Here is a 27129-nt window from a genome sequence, read left to right as displayed (position 1 = left end):
ACCAGCACGTCGTTCAGAATGTGGGAGGAAACTGCAGCACCCGGAGGAAACCCACGCAAACACTGGGAGAACGTGCAAACTCCACACAGACAGTAACCCAAGCTGGGAATTGAACCCCGGGTCTCTGGCGCTGTGAAGCAGCAGTGCTAACCATTGTGCCATCGTGCCACCCTGCCGACAATCCAGCTAGCTGATTAACACTGCTGTGCTAAAACACAAGAGCAGAACACATGAGATTCCCATATTTATGCCCATTCAGAATAGCTGTACCCCCCCCCCCCCCCACCCACCCGCCCCCCCCCCCCCCCCCCCCCCCACCCCCCCCCCCCCACCCCCCTCACACGACTTGCTGCTCTGGGCCACTGCGTCCTGCAGAAATCGAGGGCAAGAGATAGTGAATGGCTGCTGAGAGTGCAGATGTGTGTGCCATGTGCTGGCAGTGCATATACCGAGATGGAACAGAGACAAGACTGAATGAGGCTGCGGAGTAGCTCAATGGGATGCCAGTGTGTGGAGTGTGAAGTAGGAAGGAGCCCTGAGAGAAGTTAGTGACTATACAAAGGCTGGCAAGTGATAGGAATACCAGTGGCTGCAGAATTTTCAAGGGAGCAATGAAGAGATTATTGTATGTTTGCAATGAATTGAGAGGCAACGTGTTGGATGGTGAATGAAGTGATGCTGGGAAGGGAACGGGTTGGCAGCGCTGGGGGATGGGGTGAAGAAATTCTGCCTTGCGATATGGAAAAAGGGATATCAGAAAAGCAGGACTCACCTTTGCTTCTCTAATCAGGCCACTAAGAAAGAAATAATTGCATTTGCACAGTATCTTTCATGACCCCAGATTTTTCTTTTTGCAGCCAATGAAGTATAGTCAGTAAGATAAACGCAAAATATTGTGGATGCTGGAATCTGAAACAAAAACAGAAAAATGCTGGAAAATCTCAGCAGGTCTGATCTGCAGGTCTGCCAGATCTGCTGAGATTTTCCAGCATTTTTCTGTTTTTGTGTGAAGTATAGTCACTGTTGTAATGTTGGAAATACAGCAGGGAATTTACACACAGCAAGCTCCCAGAAACCATAATGTGATAATGACCAGAATATTTGATTTGATTTGATTTATTATTGTCACATGTATTAGTATACAGTGAAAAGTATTGTTTCTTGCGCACTAGATAGACAGAGCATACCATTCATAGAGAAGGAAAGGAGAGGATGCAGAATGTAGTGTTAAAAGCTCACCACCACCTTTTCAAGAGCAACTAGGGATGGACAATAAATGCTGATGTGGAGATGCCAGCGTTGGACTGGGGTAAACACAGTAAGAGTTTTAACAACACCAGGTAAAAGTCCAACAGGTTTATTTGTTAGCAAATACCATTAGCTTTCGGAGTGCTGCTCCTTCGTCAGATGGAGTGGAAATGTGACATCTGACGAAGGAGCAGCGCTCCGAAAGCTAATGGTGTTTGCTACCAAATAAACCTGTTGGACTTTAACCTGGTGTTGTTAAAACTCTTCCAATAAATGCTGGCCAGCCAGTGACACCCATGTCCCACAAATGAATTTTAAAAAAAGAACAAAAGAGAATAGAGTTTTAGAAGCATAGAACGAGAGTAAAAGATAGAATTTGAGGTAATGCTGGGCACAGCTTGCAAGAAGTCACCACGCTCCAGTGCCATCTTGGATCTGATTATCTGTTTACCTTGTAGTGGGATAAATATTGGCCAGAAATAACTCGTCTATTCTGCTTCAAAATAATGTCATGGGATATTTAATGTCCACCTGGGAAGGCAGATGAGGCTTCAGTTTACCAAGCCACCTAAAAGACATCACTTCTGGCAGTGTAGGACTCCCTCAGTACTGTACTGCAGTGTCATCCTAGATCTTTGTGCTCAAGTCTTAGAGTGGGACTTGAAGCCACAATCTTCTGGTTCAGTGAGTGACACCAATTGGGGAATGAACTCCATTACATTTGGTTCTTGAGAGAGTGGAGGTGGCACTTCTGGAGCTGACAACCTCTGCAATCCCTCTCCACACCTGGCAAAGTGTTTGATAGCCCTCCAGGGTGCGTTTTGGAAAAGGAATTTGCTCCTCATTCTCATCTCTTTGCCCCAGTACTTCTAGCAAGGTTTCCAAAAATTCGACCATTTTTCGAAAACTCATTTCCAATTATTTAAAAATGAATCGACTCCCAAAGATAATGAAACTTTTTTGAAGCAGTGCATATTCCATTCCTGATGGGAAAGATTATAGAGGAACAAATCTGCACACAAATGACAGAAAGTGCAATAATCATACAGTACAACAAAGAACAAAGAACAAAGAACAATACAGCACAGGAACAGGCCCTTCGGCCCTCCAAGCCCGCGCCGCTCCCCGGTCCAGGATTGAATCCTGAATCCAGGATCCCCGCCCAATTTTCCAGCCTATCTACATACTAATATCCTATCCACTGAGCTGTCCCTCACAGCTACGATGCTTTGTTAATCACAACCTATTAACTCACCCCCACCTCCCCATTCCAGACCATGTGATCTCCAGGGAGAGGCGAAAACCCAGAGTGAAAACCCCAGGGCCAATATGGGGAAAAAAAATCTGGGAAATTCCTCTCCGACCCCCTGAGGCGATCGAAACGAGTCCAGGAGATCACACTGGCCCTGATCAGAAAATGCTTCCCAACCCTATTCATTTCCACTTCTGCTTTACGAACACCATCTGAATTCCCTGCCCCCGAGACAGGTTCCCAACTATCCGCAGTCTCGCTCTGTACTGGCACCAGCAAGATGATCATAGAATGAAGCCTTGAAACGAGAAACAAAGAACAATTAGCCCGCGCCGCTCCCTGGTCCAAACTAGACCACTCTTTTGTATCCCTCCATTCCCACTCCGTTCATATAGCTGTCTAGATAAGTCTTAAACGTTCCCAGTGTGTCCGCCTCCACCACCTTGTCCGGCAACACATTCCAGGCCCCCACGACCCTCTGTGTAAAATATGCCCTTCTGATATCTGTGTTAAACCTCCCCCCCTTCACCTTGAACCTATGACCCCTCGTGAACGTCACCACCGACCCGGGGAAAAGCTTCCCACCGTTCACCCTATCTATGCCTTTCATAATTTTATACACCTCTATTAAGTCTCCCCTCATCCTCCGTCTTTCCAAGGAGAACAACCCCAGTTTCCCCAATCTCTCCTCATAACCAAGCCCCTCCATACCAGGCAACATCCTGGTAAACCTCCTCTGTACTCTCTCCAAAGCCTCCACGTCCTTCTGGTAGTGTGGCGACCAGAACTGGACGCAGTATTCCAAATGCGGCCGAACCAACGTTCTATACATCTGCAACATCAGACCCCAACTTTTATACTCTATGCCCCGTCCTATAAAGGCAAGCATGCCATATGCCTTCTTCACCACCTTCTCCACCTGTGACGTCACCTTCAAAGATCTGTGGACTTGCATACCCAGGTCCCTCTGCGTCTCTACACCCTTTATGGTTCTTCCATTTATCGTGTAGCTCCTCCCTACATTATTCCCACCAAAATGCATCACTTCGCATTTATCAGGATTGAACTCCATCTGCCATTTCCTTGCCCAAATTTCCAGCCTATCTATATCCTTCTGTAGCCTCTGACAAAGTTCCTCACTATCTGCAAGTCCTGCCAGTTTTGTGTCATCCGCAAACTTACTGATCACCCCAGTTACTCCTTCTTCCAGATCATTTATATAAATCACAAACAGCAGAGGTCCCAATACAGAACCCTGCGGTACACCACTAGTCACAGGCCTCCAGCCGGAAAAAGACCCTTCCACTACCACCCTCTGTCTTCTATGACCAAGCCAGTTCTCCACCCATCTTGCCACCTCCCCCTTTATCCCATGAGATCCAACCTTTTTCACTAGCCTACCATGAGGGACTTTGTCAAACACTTTACTAAAGTCCATATAGACAACATCCACGGCCCTTCCTTCGTCAACCATTTTGGTCACTTCTTCAAAAAACACCACCAGGTTAGTGAGGCATGACCTCCCTCTCACAAAACCATGCTGACTATCGTTAATGAGTTTATTCCTTTCTAAATGCGCATACATCCTATCTCTAAGAATCTTCTCCATCAACTTCCCCACCACGGACGTCAAGCTCACCGGCCTATAATTACCCGGGTTATCCTTCCTACCCTTCTTAAATAACGGGACCACATTGGCTATCCTCCAATCCTCTGGGACCTCACCTGCGTCCAGTGACGAGACAAAGATTTGCGTCAGAGGCCCAACGATTTCACCTCTTGTCTCCCTGAGCAGCCTTGGATAGATTCCATCAGGCCCTGGGGATTTGTCAGTCTTTATATTCTCTAACAAACCTAACACTTCCTCCTTTGTAATGGAGATTTTCTCCAACGGTTCAACACTCCCCTCAGAGACACTCCCAGTCAACACATCCCTCTCCTTTGTGAATACCGACGCAAAGTATTCATTTAGGATCTCCCCTACTTCTTTGGGCTCCAAGTATAAGTCCCCACTTTTGTCCCTGAGAGGTCCGATTTTTTCCCTAACAACCCTTTTGTTCCTAACGTATGAATAAAATGCCTTGGGATTCTCCTTAATCCTGTCTGCCAAGAACATTTCGTGACCCCTTTTTGCTCTTCTAATTCCCCGTTTGAGTACTTTCCTACTTTCTTTGTACTCCTCCAGAGCTCCCTCCGTTTTTAGCTGCTTGGACCTAACATACGCCTCTCTTTTCTTTTTGACCAGTCCCTCAATTTCCCTGGTTATCCACGGTTCTCTAATCCTACCCTTCCTATCCTTCTTTTTTACAGGCACATGCTTGTCCTGTAGCCCTAACAACCGTTCCTTAAAAGACTGCCACATACCAGATGTGGATTTACCCTCAAACAGCCTCTCCCAATCAAGAGCTGCCAATTTCTGCCTGATCCCAATAAAGTTAGCCTTCCCCCAATCCAACACCTTACCCTTGGGACACCACTCATCCTTTTCCATCACTATCCTAAAACTAACAGAATTGTGGTCACTATTTGCCACATGTTCCCCTACCAAAACTTTGAAGACCTGACCGGGCTCATTCGCCAGTACCAGGTCCAGTATAGCCCCCTCTCTAGTCGGGCTGTCTACATATTGTTCCAACGAACCCTCCTGTACACATTTTACAAATTCCTCCCCATCCAGAGTCCCTGCCCTCAGCGATTTCCAGTCTATACCAGGGAAATTGAAGTCTCCCACTACAACAACCCTATTTTTCCTGCACCTATCCAGTATCTCCTGACATATCCATTCTTCCACTTCCCTTGGGCTGTTGGGGGGCCTGTAGTACACCCCCAACATAGTGACTGCGCCTTTCCTGTTTCTAAGCTCCACCCAGAGTGACTCGTTACACGACCCCTCTGAATTGTCCTCCCTCTGCACCGCTGTAATATGCTCTCCAACCAATACCGCTACTCCCCCACCTCTTTTGGCTCCCCCTCTGTCTCGCCTAAAACACTTGTACCCTGGAATATTCAGCTGCCAGTCTTGTCCCTCTTTCAACCAAGTCTCAAATGATAGATAGCAGCTCGGTAATATAAGTGAGGACCAGGCTGAACATAGAAAGTTCAGAAAGGAAATGAAAGAAGTAGTGATAACGGGGGACTTAAATTATCCTAATATTGACTGGGACAGTAATAGTGTAAAGGCAGAAAGGGAAAGAATTATTAAAGTTGTTCAGGAGAATTTTCTAGGGTAGTATGTTTTCACCCAACAAGAAAGAAGGCATTGTTGGACCTGGCTCTGGAGAATGAGGTGATCAAAGTGGATCAAGTGTCAGGAAGGGAATATTTAGGAAATGGTGATTATAATATCATAAGGTTAAGGTTAGCTATGGAAAAGGACAAGCTACAATGTAAAGTAAAACTACTTAACTGGGGAGGGCCATTTTCAGTGGAGTGAGGATGGATCTGGTAAACTGAAATTGAAGATTAACAGGCAAAACTGTAGAAGAATGGGCTGCCTTTAAAGAGGAGATGGCTCTGGTCCAGTCAATGTACTTTTGCAAAAAGGAAAATGTTATGGCAAGTGAAGCCAAATCTCCCTGGATTGGGAGAATAAAATGAAGTAGAGAAAGAATGCATATGATAGATAGTAGCTCGGTAATATAAGTGAGGACCAGGCTGAACATAGAAAGTTCAGAAAGGAAATGAAAGAAGAAATGAGAGGTAGAGTATGAGGTAAGACTGGCAGCGAACATAAAAGGGAATCTAAAAGTCTTTTACAGGCAAACAATGATTAAAAGGATAGTAAGAGGAAGGCTGGCGCCAAATAGGGACCAAAAATGGATGTAGACGAGGAAGCAGAGACACGTGTATTCTGCAACTGCTTTTACTAAGGAAGAAGATGCTGCCAACGTCATTGTGAAAGTGGAGGTAGTTGAGAAACTGGATAATTAAAGATTGATAAAGAGGTATTAAATAGATTGCCTGTATTTAGTTGATAGGTCACCAGGCTCAGAGGGCTTGCAACCAAGGATATTGAGGGAGATAAGGGTGAAAATTCCTGAAGCGCTGGCCATAATCATCCAATCCTCCTTAGATACAGGTGTGGCTTCAGACAACTGGAGAATTGTGGTATTACATCCTTGTATAGGAAAGGGTGTCTAAGGATGGACCCAGTCCAGTCAGTTTAACTCTGGTTGTGGCAAAGCTCTGAGAAAGGATAATCGAGGACAAAATTAACAATCACTTGGACGAGTGTGGATTAATTAAGGAAAACCAGCATGGAGTTGTTAATAGCACATCATCTTTAGCTAAATTGAGTTCTTTGGATGAGGGTAGCAGAGAGGGTTGATGAGGGTAATGTAGTTGATGTGGTGTACATGGACTTTCAGAAGGCATTTGATAAAGTGGCACAAACTAGACTTGCCAGCAAGGTCATAGCCCATGGAATAAAAAAGAGAATGGCAGTATGGATATAAAGTTGGTAGAGTTGTTGAGAACTCAAGAGCCCTAATTTTAGGCAAATGGTAAAGGAACCAATGGCAATATGAGGAAAAATATTTTGGTGCTGTGAGCGGTGGCACTGCGTGAGAGTCACTTTCGAAATGGAATTGGGTAAGTACCTGGAGAGGAAAAGAAAATGCAGAGCCCAAGGGCGGGCTTTGGGACTAGCTAATCTGCCCTTGCAGAGAGCTGGAATGGAGGCGAGAGGCCGAATAAGAACATAAGAACATAAGAAATAGGAGCAGGAGTAGGCCATCTAGCCCCACGAGCCTGCCCCGCCATTCAATAAGATCATGGCTGATCTGACGTGGATCAGTACCACTTACCCGCCTGATCCCCATAACCCTTAATTCCCTTACCGATCAGGAATCCATCCATCCGCGCTTTAAACATATTCAGCGAGGTAGCCTCCACCACCATAGCTTCCTTGCAAGCTGTAACCATTCTATGGTTCTACTCCTGTTTTAAGTAGGATTCTGGCTGACCTGGTCCTGGAGATTGGTGGAGTTTCTTATTAGGCCAGCTCATTGAATGGGCAACTTACCAATGAGGCCTAGGAGTTAAAATAACCCCAGTCGGTTCTTAACTGAAGTGAGTGAATTTTAAGCTGAAATGAAAATACATCCACTAAAATTGACTCTGAAGTTAAAATCAGAGCAAGACAGACAGTAGCAAGAGAAACATAAATAGGGACAATGAGAGCGAATGGCTATGCTGGAAACATTTAGTAACAATGGATCAGCAAAATTCCCTCTGTGCATGCAAGGTTGAATGTTATTTTTGGTGTGCTCCATCCAAACCCTTGTATACAGGAAAGAAATACAACCTGTGGTGGCTGTGGAAGAAAAATAGAATGAAAGATGGTAGCACAGAGGAATGACTAAATGTGTTGCTATTGTGATGTTAGTGTCCCTTTAAGAGATTTTTTTAAAAATCACGGTCTCTGCAGCTCTCACATTCAGTATTTCTCAGCCTCAGGTGATGTCATTGGTGGGAGGAGCAAAAAACAACTGTGTGCAGCTCAGGTGACAAGACTTGTTTTTAGTTTTGTTTTGGCTGCAGTGTTAGAAGCGTAGCTGAAAGAAGTCTCTCTCTCTCTTTTTATTTTGTAAGTTTTACCAGTTAGCTGAAAGCATATCTTGTTTGCTATCCTGCAGTGAAAAATCTGTGTTTTGGTGTTTTGGGGAGCTGAAGACCTCAAGCTGCTCCGAGCTTTCAAGATCATTTGAAATCAGCATTCAACCCAGGGAACTGGATTCCAATATTATGTGAGCTTTAGCCTGTGCAGTGATAAATCTGTTGATATATATATATATAGGTTATTATATACATTATATGTATATACATTATTGTGGTTGTTTTGTTTTTGCTTGTAATTAATAAAAGTTCTTGCTAATTTTCTTACTATACATGTTAACTATATTCTTAAATAAACTTTATTTGATAAAAGCTTCCTCGTGGGTCACTTGAATTATATATGAAGTGAAACATCTCATGGTTATCCTAGCCAAATTCAAGATGCAAAACTTGTGGTTCAGGTGGGCTTCATAAAACACTTTGGAGTTTCTGACCTGAACCGATTCCCGGCTTGGGTCACTGTCTGTGTGGAGTTTGCACATTCTCCTCGTGTCTGCGTGGGTTTCCTCTGGGTGCTCCGGTTTCCTCCCACAGTCCAAAGATGTGCGGGTTAGGTTGATTGGCCATGCTAAAATTGCCCTTAGTGTCCTGGGATGCGTAGATTAGAGGGATTAGTGGGTAAAATATGTAGGGATATGGGGGTAGGGCCTGGGTGGGATTGTGGTCGGTGCAGACTCGATGGGCCGAATGGCCTCTTTCTGTACTGTAGGGTTTCTATGATTTCTATGATTTCTTATAACACTATTGTGCACAAACTGGTTTGTAACCTGGGTGACTCGTGGCTCATGGGCCCAAGTAATGCTGGCAAATCTATATTGTTTCCAGCCTGGATTTTCCTTTTGCTTTCCTCTCCTTGAACGTGTTGGCATGACCCAAAGGTAATTGGGAAATGACAAAACCAACAGCATATCCCAGCTTCATACCAAGGCATTGAATCAGTGTTTGTTTAAAATTCACAAGCCTTCTAAAAGAAGCCTTGCCTATCGTCAGCAGTTGGTTCTCAAGTTTTGTTTATAATGAAGTCGACTCCCACCTGAGGTGACTTAAAGCAAGCAACTTAAATCGGCATGCTCTCAATCCACTTCGCTGGGCAGAAGCAGAGGAGTGGGACTAATTAAAAGCTCCCCCAAGGAACTGACACAGGTATGATGAGTCAAATGGCCTCCCTTTGTGGTGAATGGGTCACTGCTTCATAATTAGGGGAGGTGATGGCCTAGCGGTATTATTGCTAGACTATTAATCCAGAAACTCAGCTAATGATCTGGGAACCCTGGACCGAATCCCGCCACGCCAGATGGTGGAATTTGAATTCAATAAAAGACAGATTGTTGGAAAATGCTCTTCAAGGAAGCAAATCTGCCGTCCTTACCTGGTCTGGCTGACATATGACTCCAGAGATACAGCAATGTGGTTGACTCTCAACTGCCCTCTGAAATAGTCTAGCAAGCCACTCAGTTTAAGGGTGATAAGGGATGGGCAATAAATGCTGGCCCAGCCAGCGATGCCCATGTCCCATTGTGCCTGCAGCAACTCACAATCTTACCCAATACCCCACCCGCCTGAGCCCCAAAACCCCAAATTCACCATTCCTACACAACTTGGGACAATAAAGGCTAATTTAAAACTAAGAAAATTACAGCACAGGAACAGGCCCTTCGGCCCTCCAAGCCTGCACCAACCATGTTGGCCAACTGAACTGAAACCCCCTACCCTTCCGGGAACCATATCCCTCTATTCACATCCTATTCATGTATTTGTCCAGACACCCCTTAAAACTCACTATCATATCTGCTTCCGTTATCTCCCCTGGCAGCGAGTTCCAGGCACCCACCACCCTCTGTGTAAAAAACTTGCCTCGTACATTTCCTTTAAACCTTCCCCCGGCACCTTAAACCTATGTGTTCTAGTAATTGACTCTTCGACCCTGGGGAAAAGCTTCTGACTGTCCACTCTGTTGCAATAGGGTGGTTGCAGGGACGGGGGGGGGGGGGGGGGGGGGGGGCGTGGGGGGCGTGGGGGGAAGGGAGGAAGGGGGGCGGTGGGGGGATCATTAAATGCGGCAAGCATTTCAAAAGATGTTGGTAGGATGGGAAGATCCTGCCAGCGGGAGGGCTCTAAAATTTATTTGAACTCCTGCCGGGTGTTACTCTCTTGGCAGGAGCTCTGGCTGTTTATTTGAATATTTTGATCAGCTTTCTCTGTATTTCTACTTTGAAAGAAGTTTAACAACACCAGGTTAAAGTCCAACAGGTTTATTTGGTAGCAAAAGCCACACAAGCTTTCGGAGCTCCAAGCCCCTTCTTCAGGCTTGGAGCTCCGAAAGCTTGTGTGGCTTTTGCTACCAAATAAACCTTTTGGACTTTAACCTGGTGTTGTTCAACTGCTTACTGTGTTTACCCCAGCCCAACGCCGGCATCTCCACATCATTTCTACTTTGACACAGATGCACTGTGCCAATGTACACCACAAAACCCAAATGGTATTTTCTTAGTAAGTGTGGCCTTTTAAAATTGGCTGAGAATAAATTAGGGAAATATAAACTTTATTTGTTTTCCTTTAAATTGAAAATAAATTTGAGGAAAATTCTTGGATTTTTACAAGCAATCTAAACCCTGATTTGCTCCACTTGCTCGCTGTGGCAGTAATTCAGTAATGAGAATTGTTAAAATGGAATCAGTTATTTATTTCCATCGGAATGCGATGGACTGTTGAGCTGCACCCTTGAAGTGGAGTGAGAACACATGCTCATGATTAACCTAGTTTTGAAAGCAAAGACTGCCTATAAGTCATCTTGAACGAGCGTAACTGTAATTATTTTTGTTCCATGTGGGAATTGGATTTGAAAAAGATGTTTTTCGTGCCAACCCATTTACAGAGACTGGCGCAAGATTGGGTAATGCACAAAGCTTCGAGGCCACAGCATACAGGGTTACGGACCAAGTGCTGAAAAATAGGATTAGAATAAAGTCTGAAGTTTATTAGTGTCTCAAGTAGACTTACAACACTGCAATGAACTTACTGTGAAAATCCCCGAGTCTCCACACTCCGGCACCTGTTCGGCTACACCGAGGGAGAGTTTAGCATGGCCAATGTACCTAACCAGCACGTCTTTCGGACTGTGGGAGGAAACCGGATCACCGGAGGAAACCCAGACACAGGGAGAACAAAGAACAAAGAAAATTACAGCACAGGAACAGGCCATTCGGCACTCCAAGCCTGCACCGACCATGCTGCCCGACTTAACGAAAACCCCCTACCCTTCTGGGGACCATACCCCTCTATTCCCATCCTATTCATGTATTTGTCAAGACGCCCCTTAAAAGTCACTATTGTATTGACTTCCTCTACCTCCCCCGGCAGCGAGTTCCAGGGACCCAGCACCCTGTACGAGGCAAGTAAAAAACTTGCCTCGTACATCTACTTTAAACCTTCCCCCTTGCACCTTAAACCTATGCCCCTGGTAATTGACTCTTCCACCCTGGGAAAAAGCTTCTGACTATCTACTCTGTCCCTGCCCCTCATAATCTTGTAGAATTCTATCAGGTCGCCCCTTTACCGACCAGACAGATCAGACAGAAGCAAGACAGAGAGCAAGGGAAGTCCAGATTAAACTGCATTTATTTCAATGCAAGAGGCCTGACGGGCAAGGCAGATGAACTCAAGGCATTGATGGGTACATGGGACTGGGATATTATAGCAATTACTGAAACATGGCTAAGGCAGGGACAGGACTGGCAGCTTGTGAGGAACATTGTCAGAGGCTACAGAAGGATATAGATAGGCTGGAAATTTGGGCAAAGAAATGGCAGATGGAGTTCAGTCCAGATAAATGCGAAGTAATGCATTTTGGTAGAACTAACGTAGGGGGGAGCTATACGATAAATGGCAGAACCATAAAGGGTGTAGATACGCAGAGGGACCTGGGTGTGCAAGTCCACAGATCCTTGAAGGTGACGTCACAGGTGGAGAAGGTAGTGAATAAGGCATATGGCATGCTTGCCTTTATAGGACAGGGCATAGAGTATAAAGGTTGGGGTCTGATGTTGCAGTTGTATAGAACGTTGGTTCGGCCGCATTTGGAATACTGCGCCCAGTTCTGGTCACCACACTACCAGGAGGACGTGGAGGCTTTAGAGAGAGTACAGAGGAGGCTTACCAGGATGTTGCCTGGTGTGGAAGGGCTTAGTTATGAGGAGAGATTGGGTAAACTGGGGTTGTTCTCACTGGAAAGATGGAGGATGAGGGGTGACCTAATAGAGGTGTATAAAATTATGAAAGGCATAGATAGGGTGAACGGTGGGAAGCTTTTTCCCAGGTCGGTGGTGACGTTCATGAAGGGTCATAGGTTCAAGGTGAGGCGGGGGGAGGTTTAACACAGATATCAGAAGGACGTATTTTACACAGAGGGTGGTGGGGGCCTGGAATGCGCTGCCGGGCAAGGTGGTGGAGGCGGACAGACTGGGGACGTTTAAGACTTATCTAGATAGCCACATGAACGGAGTGGGAATGGAGGGATACAACAGAATGGTCTAGTTTGGACCAGGGAGCGGCTCGGGCTTGGAGGGCCGAAGGGCCTGTTCCTGTGCTGTATTGTTCTTTGTTCTTTAATGTTCCAGGGTACAGATGCTATAGGAAAGATAAAACAGGAGGTAAGAGCGGAGGGGGAGTTGCACTTTTGACTAGGGAAAGCATCACGGCCGTACTGAGAGGGGATGTATCTGAGGGTTCGGCCACTGAGTCTATATGGGTAGAACTGAGAAATAAGAAGGGGGAAATCACTTTGATAGGGTTGCACTATAGGCCCCCAAATAGTCAGCGGGAAATTGAGGAGCAAATATGTAAGGAGATTACAGATAGCTCCAAGAAAAATAGGGTGGTAATAGTCAGAGATTTTAATTTTCCCAACATTGACTGGGACAGCCATAGTATTAGAGGGTTGGATGGAGAGAAATTTGTTGAGTGTATTCAGGAGGAATTTCTCATTCAGTATGTGGATGGCCTGACTAGAGAGGGGGCAAAACGTGACCTCCTCTTGGGAAATAAGGAAGGGCAGGTGACAGAAGTGTTAGTGAGGGATCACTTTGGGACCAGTGACCATAATTCTATTAGTTTTAAGATAACTATGGAGAATGATAGGTCTGTCCCAAAAGTTAAAATTCTAAATTGGGGCAAGGCCAATTTTGATGGTATGAGGCAGGAACTTTCAAAAGTTAATTGGGGGAGTCTGTGGGAAGGCAAAGGGACGTCTGGTAAGTGGCATACTTTCAAAAGTGTGTTAACCAGGGTTCAGGGTAAACACATTCCTCTTAGAGTGAAGGGCAAGGCTGGCAGAAGTCGGGAAACCTGGATGACTCGGGATATTGAGGCCCTGGTCAAGAAGAAGAAGGAGGCACATGACATGCATAGGCAACTGGGATCAAGTGAATCTCTTGAAGGGTATAGGGGGTGTAGGAGTAGAGTTAAGAGAGAAATCAGGAGGGCAAAAAGGGACACAAAATTGTTTTGGCAGATAAGGCAAAGGAGAATCCAAAGAGCTTCTACAAATACATAAAGGGCAAAAGAGTAACGAGGGAGAGAGTAGGGCCTCTTAAGGATCAACAAGGTCATCTATGTGCAGATCCATAAGAGATGGGTGAGATCCTAAATGAATACTTCTCATCAGTATTTACTGTTGAGAAAAGCATGGATGTTAGCGAACACAGGGAAATAAATAGTGATGTCTTGAGGAGTGTACATATTACAGAGAAGGAGGTGCTGGAAGTCTAAAAGCGCATCAAGGAAGATAAATCTGCGAGACCTGCCTGTTGAGGTATATCCCAGGACGTTGTGGGAGGCTAGGGAAGAAATTGCGGGTCCCCTAGCCAAGATATTTGAATCATCGATAGTCACGGGTGAGGTGCCTCAAGATTGGAGAGTGGCAAATGCTGTGCCTTTGTTTAAGAAGGGCTGCAGGGAAAAGCCTGGGAACTACAGGCCAGTGAGCCTCACATCTGTGGTGGGTAAATTGTTGGAAGGTATTTTGAGAGACAGGATCTACAGGCATTTGGAGATGCAAGGACTGATTAGGGACAGTCAGCATGGCTTTGTGAGTGGAAAATCATGTCTCACAAATTTAATAGAGTTTTTTCAAGGGGTAACCAAGAAGGTAGATGAGGGCAGTGCAGTTGATGTTGTCTACATGGACTTTAGCAAGGCCTTTGACAAGGTACCGCATGGTAGGTTGTTGCACAAAGTTAAATCTCATGGGATCAAGTGTGAGGTATCTAAATGGATTCAAAATTGGCTTCTTGACACAAGCCAGAGGGTGGTTGTAGAGAGTTGTTTTTCAAACTGGAGGCCTGTGACCAGTGGTATGCCTCAGGGATCAGTGCTGGGCCCACTGTTATTTGTCATTTATATTAATGATTTGGATGAGAATATAGGGGGCATGGTTAGTAAGTTTGCAGATGACACCAAGATTGGTGGCATAGTGGAAAGTGAAGAAAGTTATCTCCAATTGCAACGGGATCTTGATCAATTGGGCCAGTGGGCTGATGAATGGCAGATGGAGTTTAATTTAGGTAAATGCGAGGTGATGCATTTTGGGAGATTGGACCAGGGCAGGACTTACTCAGTTAATGGTAGGCGTTGGGGAGAGTTACAGAACAAAGAGATCAAGGGGTACATGTTCATAGCTCCTTGAAAGTGGAGTCACAGGTGGACAGAGTGGTGAAGAAGGCATTCGGCATTTTTGGTTTCATCGTTCAGGACACTGAATACAGGAGTTGGGACGTCTTGTTAAAGTTGTACAAGACATTGGTGAGGCCACACTTGGAATACTGTGTGCAATTCTGGTCACCCTATTATAGAAAGGATATTATTAAACTAGGAAGCGTGCAGAAAAGATTTACTTGGATGCTACTGGGGACTTGATGGATTGAGTTATAAGGAGAGGCTGAATAGACTGGGACTTTTTTCTCTGGAGCATAGGAGGCTGAGGGATGACTTTATAGAGGTCTATAAAATAATGAGGGGCATAGACAAGGTAGATAGTCAATACCTTTTCTCAAAGGTAGAATAAAAGAACAAAGAACAAAGAAAAATACAGCACAGGAACAGGCCCTTCGGCCCTCCAAGCCCGAGCCGCTCCCTGGTCCAAACTAGACCATTCTTTTGTATCCCTCCATTCCCACTCCGTTCATGTGGCCATCTAGATAAGTCTTCAACGTTCCCAGTGTGTCCGCCTCCACCACCTTGCTCGGCAGCACATTCCAGGCCCCCAACACCCTCTGTGTAAAATACGTCCTTCTGATATCCGTGTTAAACCTCCCCCCCCTCACCTTGAACCTATGATCCCTCGTGAAGGTCACCACCGACCTGGGAAACAGCTTCCCACCGTTCACCCTATCTGTGCCTTTCATAAATTTATAAACCTCTATCAGGTCACCCCCTCATCCTCCATCTTTCCAGTGAGAACAACCCCAGTTTACCCAATCTCTCCTCATAACTAAGCCCTTCCATACCAGGCAACATCCTGGTAAACCTCCTCTGCACTCTCTCTAAAGCCTCCACGTCCTTCTGGTAGTGTGGCGACCAGAACTGGGCGCAGTATTCCAAATGCGGCTGAACCAAAGTCTTATATCGCTGCAACATGATTTTCCAATTCCTACACTCAACGCCCTGACTGATGAAGGCCAGCATGCCATACGCCTTCTTGACCACCTTGTCCACCTGTGTTGCCATCTTCAGGGAACTGTGGATCTGCACGCCTAGATCCCTCCGTGTGCTAATATTTCTAAGGGCCCTGCCATTTACTGCATACTTTCCTTCTGCAGTAGACCTTCCAAATTGCATCACCTCACATTTAAATTCCATCTGCCATCTTTCGGCCCAGGTCTCCAGCCGGTTTATATTCTGCTGTATCCTCTGACAATCCTCTTCATTATCCGCTACTCCCCCAATTTTTTATCATCTGCAAATTTACTAGTCAGACCATCTACATTTTCCTCCAAATCATTTATATATGTGACAAGCAACAGAGGCCCCAGTACTGATTCTTGTGGAACACCGCTTGTCACAGACTCCAATTAGAAAAGTCCCCTTCCACTGCTACTCTCTGCTTTCTATGCCCAAGCCAGTTTTGTATCCATCTTACCAGCTCACCTTGGATCCCACATGACTTCATCTTCTGTATCAACCTGCCATGAGGAACCTTATCGAAGGCTTTACTAAAGTCCATGTTTCCAACATCCACTGCCCTGCCCTGCTCAATTTTTCTTGTCACTTCCTCAAGGAACTCAATCAAGTTTGTGAGATACGACCTCCCCTTCAGAAAACCATCTTGTGCGTCCAAGCATAAACATTTTTATTGACAGGTACTTGATGGCCAGCACAGACACGATGGGCTGAAGGGCCTCTTATTTGTGCTGTATGACTCTTAATCCCTTTTTACCTGGAGCTTCTTTTTCACTCCTCCATGGCATGTGGGTGTCGCTGGCTGGGCCAGCATTTGTTGCCCATCGCTAATTGCCCTTTGAAGTGAGTGGCTTGCTCGGCCATTTCAAAGGGCAGTTAAGAGTCAACCACACTGATGTGGTTTGGAGACACATGGTTGGCCAGACTGAGCAAGGATGGTAGATTTCCTTCCCTAAAGGACATTAGTAAATCAGATGAGGATTTTACAACAGTCGGGAATGGTTGTCAAGGTCGTAATCATTAAGGCCAGCCTCATATTCCAGTATTATTGAGTTCAAATTCCACCAGCTGCCATGGTGGTATGAGACCCCATGTCCCCAGAGCTTTAGCTTGGGCCTCTGACTTACCAGTCTGGGGCACCACCACTATGTCACCACCTCCCTTGTGTGTGCGAGCCAATCACAACTAGGACAATAGCTGGAGTGCTGTCATTGGTTACAGCACCTCTTGTTGGATAGCAGAAATATCAACCAGGTTCTGCTGGCTCGTTGAAAAGTGGTGGCAATAAGGGGACAACAAAGTCTTGGTTACAATGTACTCTTGCCCCCCCCGAACTCAAATAGTACACTGACACTCAATGCCCAACCTCATCCATGAAGGGTGGCCATTAGAGTGAGGTAATGTATCACTGGCAGCTAAGTGAACCAGAGCTCAACGTAACTCACTACCCTGAGGAAAGAAAAACACGAAAAACAAAGTTTTAGTCAGAGTAAAATTCAAAGAGCAATCCCTCAGCAAACATTAGCCATCAGCCTGCAGTGTCACATTGGTTGTCATGGACTGAAATTACACAGGAAATCTACAAGTTTGCTGAGTTTAAAATCAATGGGTTTCACTCATCAGAGCAGCGGTTGTGTGGAAGAATGGTCATTCTGCTCCCAATTAAAAATAATGATGTTAAATTCCTGTCGAGATTTGCAACTGAGATGGGACCAAATCTCCAGGAAAACCTCTTACTCATTTTCACCGCACAGTGTGACATTAGCACAGGAGATGTGGCAAAACACTGCAATATTCCAAACCTTGGGGATACTGCAGATGCTGGAAATCTGAATTTTAAAAAATTCATTCGTGGGACATGGGAGAGGCTGGCTGGCCATCATTTATTGCCCATCCCTAATTGCCCTTGAGAAGGTGGTGGTGAGCTGCCTTCTTGAATCGCTGCAGTCCACGTGCTGTGTGTTGACCCACAATGCCGTTAGGGAGGGAATTCCAGGATTTCGACCCAACGACTGTGAAAGAACGGCGATATATTTCCATGTCAGGATGGTGAGTGGCTTGGAGGAGAACTTACAGGTGGTGGTGTTCCTGCCCTTGTCCTTCTAGATGGAAGTGGTTGTGGGTTTGGAAGGTGCTGTCTAAGGATCTTTGGTGAATTGTTGCAGTGCATCTTGTAGAAAGTACACACTGCTGCTACTGAGCGTCGGTGGTGAAGGGAGTGGTTGTTTGTAGATGTGGTGACTATCAAGCGGACTGCTTTATCCTGATGGTGTCAAGCTTCTTGAGTGTTGTTGGAGCTACACCCATCTAGGCAAGTCAGGAGTATTCCATCACACTGCTGACTTGTGCCTTGTAGATGGTGGATAGGCTTTGGGGAGTCAGGAGGTGAGTTACTCCTGCAGTATTCCTAGTCTCTGACCTGCTCTTGCAGCCACTGTGTTTATGTGGTGAGTCCAGTTGAGTTTCTGGTCAATGGTAACCCCAAGGATGTTGACAGTAGGGGATTCAGTGATGGTAAAACCATTGAATGTCAAGGGGCGGTGGTTAGAGTGTCTCTTATTGGTAATGGTCATTGCCTGGCATTTGTGTGGCACGAATGTTATTTGCCACTTGTCAGTCCAAGCCTGGATATTGTCCAGATCTTATTGCATTTGAACATGGACTGCTTCAGTATCTGAGGAGTCACGAATGGTGCTGAATCATTGTGCAAAAAGAAACAGAAAATGCTGGAAAATTCTCAGCAGGCCTTACAGCATCTGCGAAGACAGGAGCAGAGTGAATGGGTGGGGTAATGACCCTTGATCAGAACTGAAGGAGAGGTTGAAATGGATAGATTTTGAGCAGGTGAAAGGGTTTGGTGGTTGCGGGGGGAGGTGGGGGTGCAGAGGTGAGAGAACAAAAGAGAAGGTCTGTGATAGGATGGGAGAGGAACATTGGCACAGGAGTAGGCTATTCAGTCCATCGAACCTACTCTGCCATTCAATAAATTAATTGTTGGCCTCCTTTGATCTAATTAGTCATCAGAAATGTATATTGATTTCTGTCTTGAACATACTTAATGATTGCACTTTCAAAGCCCTCTGAGGCAGAGAATTCTAAAGATTCACCATCCTCTGAGTGAATACTCAGGTACTTTGGGTGCTTACAGGTTCGAAAACCTTTCTTGATGTCTCACTGATGAGATCTTGAAGCTGGTGTGTCCAAACATAAACACTTTTATTGGTGGTTTTTAAATACGTTCAGTTCTAAATATAGTCTTGCATGGAACTCTTCCATGTAGGTTGGTGCTTTTTCCATCCACCTGAGTGTTTCAGCAATGTTGTTTGGCACGTAATCTCAGTTTCTTTCTCTGTCGGAATGACTGATTCTGCTGTCAATTTCACTGTTTTTACCACTTCAGTTAATTTCTCATTGTCACGTTTCCTTCTTCAAGCTTTGATTCTCACGATTCGATTCTTCACTGGACTTGTTCTTATTTTCTAGTTGCTTTTCCATGGAGTTCAGCTTATTCTCTATTGCTTCATAAACCCCTGCTTCTTAACTTCATTTTGTCGATTTCTGCAACTTTTTTTTCCAAGTTTGCAAACAGTCATTTCACCTTGCTGTTTTATTGTCTTCTCTAGAGCTTTAAATCCTTTTGCTGACTCCTCCTGATGTTCAATAGTTCCTGGTTTCTTTTGTATCTAATTGCTGCGTTTCTTCCAAATGGAATCCATCATGCTCTTACTTGACACATTCATTTCGCAAATTGAACATTTTTTTCTTAACTTTAGCGAAAAACCCTTTCTGGCTTCACTGTTGGTTGGGTCTGTGTTTGACAAAGTGTTGACTTGTTTCAATTCTGCATTTCTCTCGCTGTCCTTCACTTGCTCATTTAGTATCTTTCAGTGCCCTCCTTCTGAGGTCTTTCGTTGTTGTTTTCCTTTTGGACTCTTTCATCGTCCCCCTGGGGTTGTTCAGTGCTCTCCTTCAGGGGTCTTCCATTTCCTCTTCCCTGAGGTCTTATAGCCTCCTGTGAGGTTTTGTGTTTCCTTTTCCCTGAGATTTTTGTTTCTTTCTCTGAGGTCTGGCATTGCTCTTCCCTAAGGTTTTATTACTGCCTCTGACGTTTTGCATTGCTTATGGACATTTTTTGAGAATTGCCCTCTATTTGGGGTCTTCTCCAATTTTCCTGTCCACTGCCTTCTGTTCCTTCTTGTGGTTGCTGCGTTGAATGTATTATCACTTTGAACACATTACCCCTTTAAATGCATTGCCACTTTAAGACTGTCAACTTTTTTCAATTGTCAGCAACTGCCGGTTCGCTACCCGTGCTCCTCCTGCGCTATTGAAGTTTTGGCGCAAAAGTGACAGGTCCTCCATTGAACCTTATTTTAAACTTTCAAACTTCTCTTCCAACCCTCTCAAACTGATACAAAACTCTCTCAGCGATCTCTGCAACCTTTCTTTCCTTTATCTGCCTGAAGAGACCGTTTTTCTTTTCCTTCTTCTGATATGCCCGTTCCTTCCTTTGTGAATCTCATTTGCAGATCCACGTTGTCTGTTCAGGAATGTTATATTAAAAACTTTTCACTTCCTTTTCCTTTTCAGCAGGTTGGGGTCTTTTCTCTTCCCAAACCCTGAGAAGCTTTCTGTTGAAGATCCACAGCCCCCCACCCTGCCAACCCACCCCCACCACCCCGCCCCGCAGGCTCTGCTGTGATTGGGAGCTTGGCTGTTTCAGCCCCTTCATTTTCCAGTGCTTCTGAGACAGTTCCTGCTATTCCCTGGGATATTTTCTCCCCCTTTTTGCTTTAACCATTGCACTGTGTGCTCTCCTCTCTTTTTCCTTTTAAAAAAACTCTACAGCAACTTTGTGCCATCTATTTTTTTGAGTTAAGTTCCACTCTTTTTTATCATAGAATAGAATCATAGAATTCTGACAGTGCAGAAGGAGGCCATTCGGCCCATCAGGTCTGCACCGACCACAATCTCACCCAGGCCCGATTCCCATAACCCTCAATTACTCTGCTATTCCCCCTAATACTAGGGTCAATTTACCATGGCCAATCAACCTAACCCACACATATTTGGACTGTGGGAGGAAACCGGAGCACCCGGAAGAAACCCACGCAGACACAGGGAGAATGTGCAAACTCCACCACCTTAAATGTTCACTTCAAAGTTTGTGTCTCAAAGAGCATATTGTGTCATTTGTGTCTCAAAGAGCATATAAAGACACAAACTCAAAGTGAAACTCAAGTTTCACTGGCTGTCTTGTCTGGAGACAATACACATCTTTTTAGCCTGCCTTGATGCTCTCTCCACTCACGTTGTTTTGTTTCTTAAAGACTTGATTAGTTGTAAGTATTCGCATTCCAACCATTATTCATGTAAATTGAGTTTGTGTCTTTATATGCTCTGTTTGTGAACAGAATTCCCACTCACCTGAAGAAGGGGCTTGGAGCTCCGAAAGCTTGTGTGGCTTTTGCTACCAAATAAACCTGTTGGACTTTAACCTGGTGTTGTTAAACTTCTTACTGGGTGTACCTACACCACATGGACTGCAGTGGTTCAAGAAGGCAGCTCACCAAGGAGCTCAAGGACAATTAAAGCCAGCGATGCAACATCCCATGAGAAAATTTTAAAAAATGCTCGGGGAAGGAAATTCTCGGTTGAGGAAAAAGGAAGATGTATTGGAAGCACTTGAATAGAAGGTTGCATCACCTGAAGCAACAGAGATTGAGAAACTAGGAGAATAGAACAAGTCATTGTTGGAAATGTCTGAGAGGAGGTGTGGTATTATTTATTAGCCACAAGTAGGCTTACATTCACAGTGCAATGAAGTTAGTGTGAAAATTCCCTAGTCGCCACACTCCAGCACTTGTTCGGGTACACTGCGGGAGAATTTAGCATGGCCAATTCACCTAACCAGCACGTCTTCCAGACTGTGGGAGGAAACCGGAGCACCCGGAGGAAACCCACACAGTCACGGGAAGAATGTGCAGACTCAGCTCGGACAGGGACCCGAGCCGGTAAAGGTAGCAGTTAAATCTGTGAGCTTGTAGTGAATGTTAGTTTTTAAAAATTCATTTGTGGGACATGGGTGTCACTGGCTGGCCAGCATTTAATGCCCAAAGCCTTTGATAGTTGATAGTTGACAGCCTTTCTCCAGAAATGGAGACAGAGAAGTCAAGGAAGAGAACAGACAGGGATGAACCAGGTGATGGCGAGCGAAGGGATGAATTTGGAAACAAAGTCAATGAAATTTTCCAGTCGTGCAGGAAGGGTCACCGATAGCCATCAATGTACGGGAAAAAGAGATGGTGGAGAGGCTGTGTGGAACAAAGAGTATTCCACATCAAAAAAATAAGTGTTGCGAGAACCACGCAGGTGTGCATAGAAACACTTTTATTTGCAGGAAGTGAGTGGGGTTGAAGGAGAAGTTATTTGTTGTGAGAATAAGTTCAGTTCTTTATGAGTCAAGATTCTAAGACTCTGGCAGAACCTCAACCTGGACACGCGGATGGTTGCAGAGGGTTGTTTTTCAAACTGGAAGCCTGCGACCAGCGGTGTGCCTCAGGGATCGGTGCTCGGTCCACTGTTATTTGTCATTTATATGAATGATTTGAATGAGAATTTAGGAGCTATGGATAATAGGTTTGCAGATGACACCAAGATTGGTGGCATAGTGTACAGTAAAGAAGGTTATCTAGGATTGCAATGAGATCTTGATCAATTGGGCCAGTGGGCTGATGAATGGCAGAAGGAGTTTAATTTAGATAAATGCGAGGTGATGCATTTTGGTAGATCGAACCAGGGCAGTACTTACTCAGTTGATGGTAGGGCGTTGGGGAGAGTTATAGAACAAAGTGATCTCGGGGTACAGGTTCATAGCTCCTTGAAAGTGGAGTCACGGTGGACAGAGTGGCATGCTTGGTTTCATTGGTCAGAACATTGAATGCAGGAGTTGGAATGTCTTGTTGAAACTGTACAAGACATTGGTAAGGCCACACTAGGAATACTGTGCACAGTTCTGGTCACCCTGTTATAGAAAGGATATTATTAAACTAGAAAGAGTGCAGAAAAATTTTACTAGGATGCTACCGGGACTTGATGGCTTGAATTATAAGGAGAAGCTGGATAGACTGGGATTTTTTTCTCTGGAGCTTAGGGGCTGAGGGGTGATCTGACAGAGGTCTATAAATTAATGAGGGGCAGCGATCAGCTAGATAGTCAATATCTTTTCCCAAAGGTAGGGGAGTCTAAAACTAGAGGGCATAGGTTTAAGGTGAGAGGGGGCAGATACAAAAGGGTCCATAGGGGCAATTTTTTCACACAGAGGATGGTGACTGTCTGGAACAAGCTGCCGGAGGTAGTAGTAGAGACGGGTACAATTTTGTCTTTTTAATGAGTTTAGACAGTTACATGGGTAAGATGGGCCAAACGTGGGCAATTGGGACTAGGTTAGGGGTTAAAAAAAGGGGCAGCATGGACAAGTCGGGCCGAAGGGCCTGTTTCCATGCTGTAAACCTCTATGACTGTATGTGCAGCATGAAATCCACAGCCAGAAGTTTTGCGTACGAGCCTGACCTGGAAGGTGATCCAGAGTCATTGGTTAGCAAATGTAACTTCTGTCAAAACTGCAGAGGAGACTTGCCAAACCTCCTTTACAACAATAGCAATGAGTGAGGCAAATGTTACAGAATGTGTAGACAGACCTTTGTGAAAAGGAAATCAAAAGACCACAATTTGAATTGTACCGAGAGAGGGGGGATGATTTAAACGATGCGAAACAAAATTACGAAAAGAAAGCTTAGCAAGAATGTACACTGGCTGTTTATAAACTCACTGAGGTCATAAACCACAAAGATATAAAAGCAGATCAAAAGAAAGCAAATTAAGCAGATGTCTGAAAGAAAAAAGAATCAAGAGATCTTCTGTAAGTCCTGAATTGAAACCAGGCAGTACAGAACCTGACCATACACACCAACATTTGTCACATCAGGAAGGATTTGTAAGTTGTTGCACTTCATTTTTAGATACACGCTGAAACATTGCTGCCATTCACGGTGGTGGGATCTTATGGTCCCACCGACAGCGCACATTCGCCACGGGTTTCCCGGCAGTGAGGGGTGAAGAAACTCCGTTTACAATGGCGGGACCGTAAGAGCGCGCTGCCAGTGAGTGGTGCTCCACCTCCCGCTGCTGCCAAACACGTCGCGGAGAGGGAGAAACACTTCGTCCAGTGTTTAAAAGATTCAGTTGTTATTTTGTGAATTGTTCGTATTCTCAACAATTTGATTGTTTCTGAAGTTGTGTAGTTCATTCAAAGAACAAAGAAAAGTACAGCACAGGAAGAGGCCCTTCGGCCCTCCAAGCCTGTGCCGATCATGATGCCCTAACTAAACTAAAAAAAACCTTCTGCTCTCACTCAGACCGTATCCCTCTATTCCCTCCCTATTCATGTACCCATCCAGATGCCTCTTAAATGTTGCTCATGTGCCTGTTTCCACCACCTCCTCTGGCAGCGCGTTCCAGACACCCACCACTGTTTGCGTGAAAACCTCCCTCACACATCTCCCTTAAACTTTCCCCCCCTCATCTTGAACCTTGGAATTGACAATTCCACCCTGGGAAAAAGCCCGTTTATGCCTCTCATCATTTTGTAGACCTCTATCAGGTCTCCCCTCAGCCTCCATCTTTCCAGTGAAAAATAATCCTAGTTTATTCAACCTCTCCTCATAGCCAACACCCTCGAGACCAGGAAACATTTGATTTGATTTATTCTTGTCACATGTATTAGTATACAGTGAAAAGTATTGTTTCTTGCGTGCTATACAGACAAAGCATACCGTTCATAGAGAAGGAAAGGAGAGAGTGCAGAATGTAGCATTACAGTGATAGCTAGGGTGTAGAGAAAGATCAACTGAGTGCGAGATAGGTCCATTCAGAAGTCTGAAGAAACTGTTCTTGAGCCGGTTGGTACGTGTTCTCAGACTTCTGTATCTCATGAACCTTCTGTGCACTCTCTCCAAAGCTTCCACATCAGCAGTAAATAGCTTATTTTAAGAAACAACTTTCAGAAAACGGAGAGGCAGTATAATATATTTGTATGAAATGATCATGCTCAGGGTGTGATGATGTAATTAAACATGTGATCTGACCACCTTGGCGTCTATGTCTCTTCTGGGTTCCTCCCAACATATAGCACAGACCTTCAACATCATAGCCTGGATTCTGTACCACATACTGATGTCTATCATGTCTCCACAACAGAGCACAGCCTCACAAATTCTGCCTGAAATGTATTATTAAGCTCTTTGTGGGTATAACGCTTCATGCATCGACAGATCTCTGTTCAGTTTACAATCTTATGCTGCAGAGAGCTGTGGGGGAGGGTGTGGAAGGGGGAAAACAGTTGCATGTTCTCCTGCTTTCTCTCGGAGGAGAGAGGGGGAAAGGATGAGAAATAAAATGATGGCAGTAGCTGCGGACCCCGCAGGCAGGTGGCTTGCAAAGCAACGGTGAAATGGCAGAACGGAGAAACGAGTAGAAGAGCAAAAAATATATATATTCATGCTCCTTTCATGTTTCCATAAAGGATGTGGTACTGGTTTGCTTTCATAGCCCTGCTAATGACAGCCATGTTTTGAGTGTCTCTTCACATCATTGTGAGGTTGGGGAATGTTGGACTCCACACATGGTGTTCAAACTGTGTATGGCACATCTCACCAGTATCCCACTGTGATTTTTAATGATTAAGAACAGCTGACAAAACACTAAGCACCGCAAAAGCTAAAAGAAGCCAAAAGTATTGAAACTTTGCAGCCGTGGTGCTGCTTTATGATATATTAACCATCATCTGATAAACTTTCTACAAGCTGTTACTCTGATATATCAGCAATCCAAGTCAAAAACAAGCTCCAGATAACTTCCGAGCTCCCCAGTGCGGTACTGGGGGTTGCCCCAGAGATAAACCCTTCAGAGAATTCCAGGTAAGGGTTTGCACTGTGATTGTCCAGAAGTGCAAACTTCCCAAGGGCAGTTACTCTGCACTGGGAACCCACCAAAACTGCGATTTAAATTGCAAACTTTGAGTGGGGTTATGCCAATAGTTACCCTGAAAAGATAGAAGAATTAAAACCTCTTCCAACTTTTGTGTAACGATTGCACAGATCCATACCAACACCCTTCACAGGACTCGCCACAACCCCCTGTCCCTCCCATGAACCTCCCCCCACCACATCCCCAAGGGACACCCCAATGCCCGCAACCCCACCGATCCTCCAGGAATCTCCCCCAACCCTTTGATACCCCATGGGACTCCCTCTGCCCTGGCTAGTGCTGTTAAAAAGGGGCATGATTTTCTTACCCTTGACACAGTTGTACTTGACATCCCCGAGAGCACACTGCGCCACCCAGATCTCACCTGACCAGAGGCAAGAGGTTAGCCAATACAAGATTTCGGGCAAGTAACTGGGATTTGAGTGGCAATTCCACACTGATTGTCACTGCGAGGAAGTTCAGGCAAACGTTCTCTCAACATGTTTCCACTTTATACTTGTGCAACAAAGTGTGACCCTCGAGGTCACGGGTTCTGCATTCATAAGGTTTGATAAGGTTCCCCATGGTAAGCTTTTGCAGAAAATACGGACACATGGGATTGAGGGTGATTTAGTGGTTTGGATCAGGAATTGGCTAGCTGGAAGAAAACAGAGGGTGGTGGTTGATGGGAAATATTCATCCTGGAGTTCAGTTACTAGTGGTGTACCGCAAGGGTCTGTTTTGGGGCCACAGCTGTTTGTCATTTTTATTAATGACCTGGATGAGGGCATAGAAGGATGGGTTAGTAAATTTGCGGATGACACTAAAGTCGTTGGAGTTGTAGACAGTGCGGAGGGAAGTGGCAGGTTACAGAGGGACATAGATAAGCTGCAGAGCTGGGCTGAGAGGTGGCAAATAGAGTTTAATGCGGAAAAGTGCGAAGTGATTCACTTTGGAAGGAGTAACAGGAATACAGAGTACTGGGCTAATGGTAAGATACTTGGTAGTGTGGATGAACAGAGGGATCTGGGTGTCCATGTGCATAGATCCCTGAAAGTTGGCACCCAGGTTGATAGGGTTGTTAAGAAGGCGTACGGTGTGTTAGCTTTTATTGGTAGAGGGATTGAGTTTCGGAGCCAGGAGGTCATGCTGCAACTGTACAAAACTCTGGTGCGGCCGCACTTGGATTATTGCGTACAGTTCTGGTCGCCGCATTATAGGAAGGATGTGGAAGCGTTGGAAAGGGTGCAGAGGAGATTTACCAGGATGTTGCCTGGTATGGTGGGAAAATCGTATGAGGGAAGGCTGAGGGG

General features: G+C 45.2%; 1 protein-coding gene across 1 annotated transcript in view; it reads right to left on the bottom strand.

The window, feature by feature from the left end:
* Positions 1-27129, bottom strand: part of LOC144493175 (NALCN channel auxiliary factor 2-like) — a 487956-nt gene that overhangs the window by 18850 nt on the left and 441977 nt on the right. The window lies entirely within an intron of this gene.

This window comes from Mustelus asterias, chromosome 4 (assembly GCF_964213995.1).
Source record: "Mustelus asterias chromosome 4, sMusAst1.hap1.1, whole genome shotgun sequence".
Lineage (NCBI taxonomy): Eukaryota > Metazoa > Chordata > Chondrichthyes > Carcharhiniformes > Triakidae > Mustelus > Mustelus asterias.
This window is presented reverse-complemented; position numbering and strand designations above follow the sequence as displayed.